The following is a 10091-nucleotide window of genomic DNA, read 5'->3' as shown; positions in this document are numbered from 1 at the left end:
CAAAGACCTGCCCTTTTGTTCACTGTTCCTCCTCCCATTGCATGTCAGTCCCTCTCCAAGCCTGCCCCTTGCTCTAGAAACTTCCCTATCAATTTTGTATCCTTCGGAATCCCATTGGTTTGTTTAAGTTCTTCCCCTCCCCTGTAATCCCCAATTGGTTTAAACCTTGTATTCCCCGCCTGGTGTTCCACCCTCAGTTTCTCCCAATTGGCTAAAGATTGTGTCCTGCCCTGGGACCCTGCCAAGTTTGTAGGTTGATGTATGCCTTTAATGCAGTATTGGTCTGGCCCTGATGGTCTGTAGAGTAATCACCTTTGGAAAACATAGAGAACACCTCACCCTGTTCCTTGTCCCTACCCTCAGGGCAGTCCTACCCCCAAGGCAGTCCAGCTGTGCTGTAGAGCAGCTGTGCCCTGCAGCCACAGCCCAGATTCGACAGTTTTCTGGGGGCGGCCCAGTGCCACTGTGGGTGTGGGCAGCTAGTGGGGCTGAAGAAATGGGGCAACACAGCACTTCCCAAATCAGCTCTTCTGCTGCAATAAAGAGATGCAGCTGTGACCCAGTGTCCTGGTGGTAGCAGCAGCAAAGCCCACCTGGCAGCAGCACTGGCTGAGCTCCATGTCCAGGAGCAGCCGTGGATGGCCACGGTGTGGGCAGGCAGGAGCCAGGCAGGGGCTGCTGTGCCCAGCGGTGGGGCCCCGAGGGGATGGGGGAGCCCATGCTGAGTGTCCCTGGGCTGAGGGCACATTTCCTTCTGTGGGAACATCTGGGCCTGGACCTGAAGAGGCACAAAGGGATATTTTGGGGTCCCTGATGAGGGTCCCAGGAGTCCTGCATGTTTTAAATAATTAGCTTTTTTTGATTAATAAGGAGAATTTATTTCATAATTAAAATACAGTCTTAGAATGTCTAGAAGCAAATATCAGATGGCCCTGAAGCAGGCTGACAGCGTCAGGTGAGACAGGTGGGGCATTTCTCTCCCCTGTGCATCTCGAAGGGACAGCTTTCACAAAGTTTTTTTGTACATTTCCAAGCTCCAAGGGTTGTTGGGGGCAGGCGTTTTTCTGCTTTCTTATGGTCGATCTTATCCTTTTTGCATTTTCATGTAGTTTTTCCTTTCTTGCTGCAGCTCTTGCTGAGAGTTTCCCCAAAACTGGTCAATAATTCACATTGTTAGAAGAAAATCTCCTGCAATATGCATTCTAGGACGCACACATTTATCTTATAGATGATGCAAATCATTGCTGAGATTTGGTCAGACAAATAACCTTCTGGAATCAGCATTTCTGGGGACAAATATTCAGGCTAGGATTTTGGTGCATGTTGATTGCCCTGAACCCTCCTTTGTTATGCTAGGATTTTCATTAGGCAAGATTACTGTAGTCTCAGCATGAATTTGTACATACAATCTATCAGAATCCCTCCCTTTCTCTATTAATTTATTAAATTTGTACTTTTAGGATACACTTTGACAAAGCTTACTTATTTTCTAATTTTATGTTTAGTATTTATAAAACTTAACAACTACACTTATATACTACTTGTCAGGGTATAAAATTAACAGCTCTTTTCATAAGGTAGATTATTCTAAATCTTTAATTTTTTTTCTTTGGATTGTCAATTATATTTTTTTATATCAATGCATGTGCTTATTGTACTTTAGATATATTTTGACTCCATAGTCGTTTAAGGCTGGTAATATTTGTAAAATAAGTTTTTCATGTTTTCTTATGTTGCCTGCTAAAATGTGTCTTTATAACTGTCTCATGTTCTTGTTTTCTAATTCTTGAGCAATTTGCTTTATTCTACTCTCAGGATTTATTTCTTCTCTATCTCTTACAGAACAAAAAGTTTTAATATATTGCTTACAAATTTTGCCATTTTATTCTTTTTGCTATATTTCACATTTTCTTTATTCCAGTGTCTTTTACTACTCATAGTGCACATTCTGAATTTGTTAAAATTATAGCGTACTACACTAACTTGGGAGTGTGCATATGGCTCATTCTTTTTGGGCTTGGATAACTAATACAGTGACAATAATCCTCTGCAGTTTTAACACTCTAGCTCTCTCAAAGCCCCTTTGGGTTGCAGCCAAAGGGCCAAGATGTGTATCTTCTTGGTAGCAGAGCTTACACCTTGGGATCTAGTCACTGATGTCATTCGTCTCATTCTCAGTATTTACTTCATAAGATTTATAAGAGCCTTTTAAATTGTTTTTCAGGATTTAGGATAGCATCTGCTTATTTCTAATTGTTATAGTTTTATTTCTTTGACATTTTAGCTGTAAAGTTGTAATTAGTCTGTACACTTATCTTTCTTTCAGCTATACTTGGCTGTTTTCCTTTATTTTAATTTGATCCTTATTAAATATCTAACGGCTTTTGTTATATCCTATCTGATTTAATGTTACTTTTAGTGTTTCTTGGAACTTAAATCTGGTTTGTATCTTATATACTTAATTTTTTCCCAATTTTTCACGAATCATATTATTGTTCTAATATATTCTTTACAGTGTTTCATTAGCTTTTACTTCTATTTCTTTTGTCTGTTATAACAAAAGCACTAAAATATTTTATTTTTTGAAATAAATTTGCATATCACACCTTAAATATTCAGTTCACTTAAAACAACCTCATGAATAATACAGTTTAAAATAAAATATTTTACTTCTCCTAACAATGGGTTTTACAGCTTACAAGTTTAGGTATTATCATGCATCAGTCTATTTTACTTCAAGGAGTAGTGGTGACTGTTTAGTGAGGTTTGGCTGGTGTTTCTGTTGGTGGATTTACAGGTCTTCTGTCCTGCCTTTCTTTGCAGCTGAACCTGCTGGTGAAGGTGGTGCAGCTTCCCAAGCCACGTCCAGGACTGAGGCTCTGGGAGATGCTGAGGGTAGGTCAAGGCCTTTCCCCTGGGAGAGCTGCCAGCTCAGAGCCCAAAGCTGGGCCAGGGAGGCAGCGCTGCAGGTGCCAGCACAGAACCATGCACGTGTGTGCCCTCGCCCTGCACGATCCCCTCACCACTGCTGTGGCTCAGTGGTGCCCGTGCAGATCAGCAGAGATGGCAGAAGCTTCTGTGGCTGTTGAGTTACAGGTGTGTCTGCAAGGGAGGACTTCTCCAGCTGCTTTGCTGATTCCTACACAGAAGCCTGGCAACCATCGCAGAGGTGAGTAGTGTGTCCCTGTTGACCCCACAGGCTGAGCCCTACTTTTGTGGGATCTGTTCCTGGGAAATGGAATTCTGTTGCTCTAAGGTCCTCCGAGGGGGAAGGACCAAGCTACAGGACACCAGAAACCCCATGATCCATCCGAAAACATGAGGCAAATGCTGAAGGAAATGCAGCAGGCAGGAGAAGGTGGGTGCATTTCCCTCATGCTTCCCCTGGGTCTCAGCATCTGGGGGCTTTGGCTGCACATCTGGACACGCCGTGCCTGGCACAGTGGGAGGGGATCCATGGCAGCCTCGCTGCCCTGCTGCTGCTTTGACGTCTTGCAGGGCTGTTTCCCAGCCTGGCCTGGCTGCAGCTTCTGCCCAGCCCCTGCAGGAAGGCATTTGGCATCAGCTGACAGGCCGCCTAATTGCACCACAGGCCTGAGATCCCCTGCAATTTTCCAGTCGCCGGGTAGAACAGAAACAGCACCAGTTTGGGGAAGGGAGGGCCCTGGCCTTCCCAAAATGTTTATAGGGATTTCCTGATTCTTAGCCATGTCTTTGACAATCAATCCCTCCTGAAGGCGCCACCTCCCCAGTGGGGAACAGCCCCACCTGATCCAGCCATCCCTCTTCCTTTCTCCAGAAGTGGATGCAGAGGCTGGGCATAAGGCGGCATTTCCCAGAGGAAGCAGTGGTTCCATGCCAGCCTCTGCTGCAGGAAGAGAGGCGATGCCAGGCACAGGCACAGCAGGTAATTGCTGTGCCTCTGGGCCTGAGCCCTGCTGAGGCTTGAGCTGCTCTCGCTACTGCCTGGCAGTGCAGGGACAGCCTGAACAAGTCAGGCACAGCCCAGAGGTATTATCCCAAGCAGGCTCAGGGCACTCAGGTACTGAGCAGTCCTGCTGGGGTCCCTCCATGGGAGACATGTCCTGAAACCTGGCAGCGACTGCACGGGGTGCCCACGGTGGGGAAAGGATAGAGGGGGAGAGCAAGGCTCCAGTGTGTCCTGAGAGGGCCTGGCTGTTTGCCCTTGGGATCTGGGAGCTGTCCCAGCAGAAGGAGGGCAGGAGGGACAGAGGGAGGGATGGATACCTATGTCACTGCCTGCTGCAGTTTTCCCTGGGGTTTTAGAGAGGATTTCCTCTGTGTCTGAGGGAGAGAACCCGGAGGCCCTGCGCTGCTCCAGACACCCCTCCCAGGGATGTTGCTGAGGGCAGGGAAAGAGTGTGGAAAGTGACCAGGAGCCAGCCCAGAGCTCCCCAGGCCCCTGTGCAGCTTTGGCCATGTCTATTCTCATCTGGCTCCCACGGCCTTAGCCGACCCCCTTGCAGTGCCCAGTTCCCTGTGGCAGAAGGGGATCCCAGCACACCCTGGAAAGTGTTCTCATCTGTGCTCCTTTCTAGATGAGGTTGCTGGGAAGGCTTCTCCATCAGCTTGGATGAATAAAGTTTTGAAGCCCTTGGAGCCTCCTGCAGGTATGTTCTCAGTGTGCCACCAAGGAAGAATTGTAGACAAGCGGGCAGGCACCAGGTGACAGAAGCTTCTGTGGCTGTTGTGTTACAGATGTGTCTACAGGGAAGACTTCTCCAGCTTCTCCAGCTGCTACCTTGGATGCTGCACTCAAGCCCAGCTCCCATCTCAGGGGTGAGTAGTGTGTCCCTGCTGACCCCACAGGCTGAGCCCTGCTTTTCTGGGATCCATTCCTGGCAAATGGAAATATTTTTCTCTAAGGTACTCCAACAGGGAAAATCCAAGATACAACAGATAAGATATCCCTGGAACCATCCAAACAGATGAGGCAAGAGCTGAAGGAACCCCTGCAGACAAGAGAAGGTGGGTGCATTTCCCTCATGCTTCCCCTGGGAGTCAGCAGCCGGTGCCTTTGGCTGCACATCTGGACACGCCATGCCCGGCACAGTGGGAAGGGATCCATGGCAGCCTCGCTGCCCCGCTGCTGCGTTCACGCCCTGCAGGGCTGTTTCCCAGCCTGGCCTGGCTGCAGCTTCTGCCCAGCCTCTGCCGGAAGTTATTGGGCATCAGCTGACAGGCCATGCCCAAACTGTAAGACACCCTGAGATCCCCCACTATATCCAGCCCTGCAGATTAGGAAAAGGGTGGCTGTTTGGAGGTGGAAGTGCTCTCATCATGCCACTGTAACCTGGCCATTTTCCTGCTCCATAAATTTCACAAATATTACCTCTGATGCCACCACCCAAGTGGGAAACAGCCCCATCTGATGCAGCTGTCTCCCTTCCTTTGTCAAGAGATGGACATAGTGCTTCAGTGGAAGGTGGTATTTCTTGAAGGAAGCACTCCATCTTCGGTGCCAGCCCCTGCTGCAGGAAGGAAGGCAAAGCCAGACACGGGCACAGGCACAGCAGGTAATTGCTGTGCCGGGCTCAGGCCTGGCTGGGGCTGTGTGGCAGCAGCTCTTCCCCCAGGGCCTGCCCTTGCCCGGCCCGGCAGCAGCCAAAGCTGGAGGCGCCTCGGCTTCCAGGCCTCTGGAGCTGGTTCAGAGCCCCGGGGAAACGGGACTGGTGCAGCAACGTCCCTGGCGCTGCAGCTGCTGCGGAGATGGCCCTGAGTGCCCAGAGGCCCAAGGCACAGGAGCAGCCCCGAGCGGGAGCCCTGCCGCCAGCCCAGGGCCAGAGCCAGCCCTGGCACACAATGGAAACAGTTCTCATCTTGGTTTGCTTCCAGACTGGGATGCTGGGAAGGATTCTCCATTAGCCTGGCGCTCTGAAGTTGTGAAGCCCTCTGAGCATTCTGCAGGTATGTTCTCACTGTCCCACCAAGGCGTAATGTTTGACTGACTGGTAAGAAGCAGGTGACAGAAGCTTCTGTGGCTGTTGTGTTACAGGCGTGTCTGCAGGGACGACCTCACCAACTCCTACCTTGGATGCTGCACAAAAGGCCAGCTCCCATGGCAGGGGTGAGTAGTGTGTCCCTGCTGACCCCTCAGGCTGAGCCCTGCTTTTGTGGGGTCCATTCCTGGGAAATGGAACTACTTTCTCTTAAGGTCCTCTGACAGGAAAGACCAAAGACATGGCAGGCAGGAAATTCCAGGCAGGACCCATTAGAAATCATGTGGCAAATGCTGAAGGAACGTCTGCAGAGAAGACAAGGTGGGTGCATTTCCCTCATGCTGCTCCTGGGACTCAGCAGCCGGGGGCTTTGGCTGCACATCTGGACACGCCGTGCCCGGCACAGCAGGAAGGGATCCATGGCAGCCTCGCTGCCCCGCTGCTGCTTTCACGCGCTGCAGGGCTGTTTCCCAGCCTGGCCTGGCTGCAGCTTCTGCCCAGGCTCTGCAGGAAGGCATTTGGCATCAGCTGTCAGACAGCCCCAATTGCACCACAGGCCATGCCCACCCTCAGATGCCCTGCAATTTCCTGGTGTCCAGGCAGATCAGATGTTGGGGCTGTTTGGGGAAGGAAGCAGCCTTGGGTTGTCCCAAAATCCTGGGTGTTTTCTGATCCTTATGCATTCCTTTCACAAGTGATGCCTCCTGAAATTGTCCCCTTCCCCATTCCCAGTCAGGAATGTTTTCATCTGATCCAGCTGTCTCTTTTCCATTCTCCAGAAATGAAAGGAGAGCCTGCGGAGAAAGAAGCATTTCCCGGAGGAAGCAGTGGTTGCATGCCAGCCTCAGCTCCAGGACGGGAGGCCATGCCAGGCACAGGCACAGGAGGTAATTGCTGTGCCTCTGGGCCTGAGACCTGCTGAGGCTTGAGCTGCCCTCTCTGCTGTTTGGCAGTGCGGGCACAGCCTGGACTAGAGCGGCACAGCCCAGGGGAATTATCCCGAGCAGGCTCAGGGCACTGGGCAGTCCTGCTGGGGTCCCTCCATGGGAGACATGTCCTGAAACCTGGCAGCGACTGCACGGGGTGCCCACGGTGGGGAAAGGACAGAGGGGGAGAGCAAGGCTCCAGTGTGTCCTGAGAGGGCCTGGCTGTTTGCCCTTGGGATCTGGGGGGTTTCCCCACAGAAGGAGGGCAGGAGGGACAGAGGGAGGGCAGGATGGATAGCTGTGGCACTGCCTGCTGCAGTTTTCCCCCATGCTTTAGGGAGGATTTCTTCTGTGTGTGAGGGGGAGAGTCCCAGGTCCCTGCACTGCTGCAGCCACCCCTCCCAGGGATGTTGCTGAGGGCAGGGAAAGAGTGTGGAGAGTGACCAGGAGCCAGCCCAGAGCTCCCCAGGCCCCTGGGCAGCTTTGGCCATGTCTATTCACATCTGGCTGCCATGGCCTTACCCGACTCCCTGGCAGTGCCCAGTTCCCTGTGGCAGAAAGAGATCCCAGCACACACTGGAAAATGTTCTCATCTGTGCTGCATTGTAGATGAGGGTGCTGAGAAGGCTTCTCCATCACCTTGGATGAATAAAGTTTTGAAGCCCTTGGAGCCTCCTGCAGGTATGTTCTCAGTGTGCCACCAAGGAAGAATTGTAGACAAGCGGGCAGGCACCAGGTGACAGAAGCTTCTGTGGCTGTTGTGTTACAGATGTGACTACAGGGAAGACGTCTCCAGCTTCTCCAGCTGCTACCTTGGATGCTGCACTCAAGCCCAGCTCCCATCTCAGGGGTGAGTAGTGTGTCCCTGCTGACCCCACAGGCTGAACCCTGCTTTTCTGGGATCCATTCCTGGGAAATGGAAATATTTTTCTCTAAGGTACTCCAACAGGGAAAATCCAAGATACAACAGATAAGATATCCCTGGAACCATCCAAACAGATGAGGCAAGAGCTGAAGGAACCCCTGCAGACAAGAGAAGGTGGGTGCATTTCCCTCATGCTTCCCCTGGGAGTCAGCAGCCGGGGCTTTGGCTGCACATCTGGACACGCCATGCCCGGCACAGTGGGAAGGGATCCATGGCAGCCTTGCTGCCCCGCTGCTGCTTTCACGCCCTGCAGGGCTGTTTCCCAGCCTGGCCTGGCTGCAGCTTCTGCCTAGCCTCTGCCGGAAGTTATTTGGCATCAGCTGTCAGGCAGCCCAAACTGTAAGACACCCTGAGATCCCCCACTATATCCAGCCCTGCAGATTAGGAAAAGGGTGGCTGTTTGGAGGTGGAAGTGCTCTCATCATGCCACTGTAACCTGGCCATTTTCCTGCTCCATAAATTTCACAAATATTACCTCTGATGCCACCACCCAAGTGGGAAACAGCTCCATCTGATGCAGCTGTCTCCCTTCCTTTGTCAAGAGATGGACATAGTGCTTCAGTGGAAGGTGGTATTTCTTGAAGGAAGCACTCCATCTTTGGTGCCAGCCCCAGTTGCAGGAAGGAAGGCGATTCCAGACACGGGCACAGGCACAGCAGGTAATTGCTGTGCCGGGCTCAGCCCTGGCCAGGGCTGTGTGGCAGCAGCTCTTCCCCCAGGGCCTGCCCTTGCCCGGCCCGGCAGCAGCCAAAGCTGGAGGCGCCTCGGCTTCCAGGCCTCTGGAGCTGGTTCAGAGCCCTGGGGAAACGGGACTGGTGCAGCAACGTCCCTGGCGCTGCAGCTGCTGCAGAGCTGGCCCTGAGTGCCCAGAGGCCCAAGGCACAGGAGCAGCCCCGAGCGGGAGCCCTGCTGCCAGCCCAGGGCCAGAGCCAGCCCTGGCACACAATGGAAACAGTTCTCATCTTGGTTTGCTTCCAGACTGGGATGCTGGGAAGGATTCTCCATTAGCCTGGCGCTCTGAAGTTGTGAAGCACTCTGAGCATTCTGCAGGTATGTTCTCACTGTCCCACCAAGGCGTAATGTTTGACTGACTGGTAAGAACCAGGTGACAGAAGCTTCTGTGGCTGTTGTGTTACAGGCGTGTCTGCAGGGACGACCTCACCAACTCCTACCTTGGATGCTGCACAAAAGCCCAGCTCCCATGGCAGGGGTGAGTAGTGTGTCCCTGCTGACCCCTCAGGCTGAGCCCTGCTTTTGTGGGGTCCATTCCTGGGAAATGGAACTACTTTCTCTTAAGGTCCTCTGACAGGAGAGACCAAAGACATGGCAGGCAGGAAATTCCAGGACCCATTAGAAATCATGTGGCAAATGCTGAAGGAACGTCTGCAGAGAAGACAAGGTGGGTGCATTTCCCTCATGCTGCTCCTGGGACTCAGCAGCCGGGGGCTTTGGCTGCACATCTGGACACGTCGTGCCCGGCACAGCAGGAAGGGATCCATGGCAGCCTCGCTGCCCCGCTGCTGCTTTCACGCCCTGCAGGGCTGTTTCCCAGCCTGGCCTGGCTGCAGCTACTGCCCAGCCTCTGCCGGAAGGCATTTGGCATCAGCTGACTGGCAGCCCCAGTTGCACCACAGTCCATGCCCTCCCTCAGATGCCCTGCAATTTCCTGGTGTCCAGGCAGATCAGATGTTGGGGCTGTTTGGGGAAGGAAGCAGCCTTGGGTTGTCCCAAAATCCTGGGTGTTTTCTGATCCTTATCCATTCCTTTCATAAGTGATGCCTCACCTTCTCCATTCCCAGTCAGGAATGTTTTCATCTGATCCAGCTGTCTCTTTTCCATTCTCCAGAAATGAACGGAGAGCCTGTGCAGAAGGAAGCATTTCCCGGAGGAAGCAGTGGTTCCGTGCCAGCCTCTGCTACAGGAAGGGAGGCCATGCCAGGCACAGGCACAGGAGGTAATTGCTGTGCCTCTGGGCCTGAGCCCTGCTGAGGCTTGAGCTGCCCTCTCTGCTGCTTGGCAGTGCAGGCACAGCCTGGACTAGAGCGGCACAGCCCAGGGGAATTATCCCGAGCAGGCTCAGGGCACTCGGGTCCTGAGCAGTCCTGCTGGGGTCCCTCCATGGGAGACATGTCCTGAAACCTGGGAGCGACTGCACGGGGTGCCCACGGTGGGGAAAGGACAGAGGGGGAGAGCAAGGCTCCAGTGTGTCCTGAGAGGGCCTGGCTGTTTGCCCTTGGGATCTGGGGGGTTTCCCCACAGAAGGAGGGCAGGAGGGACAGA

At 52.7% G+C, this 10091-nt stretch overlaps 1 long non-coding RNA gene across 1 annotated transcript; it reads left to right on the top strand.

The window, feature by feature from the left end:
• Positions 1 to 8786: 8786 nt before the first annotated feature.
• LOC135307113 (uncharacterized) lies at positions 8787 to 9210 on the top strand. The gene is made up of 3 exons (XR_010367844.1): positions 8787 to 8861; positions 8950 to 9021; positions 9109 to 9210. It is a non-coding gene; the product is annotated as an uncharacterized LOC135307113 (long non-coding RNA).
• Positions 9211 to 10091: the final 881 nt, after the last annotated feature.

The sequence above is a fragment of the Passer domesticus genome, chromosome 9 (assembly GCF_036417665.1).
Source record: "Passer domesticus isolate bPasDom1 chromosome 9, bPasDom1.hap1, whole genome shotgun sequence".
NCBI lineage: Eukaryota > Metazoa > Chordata > Aves > Passeriformes > Passeridae > Passer > Passer domesticus.
Note: the sequence above shows the minus strand (reverse complement) of the source record. Positions and strands in the feature narration are given on the sequence as shown.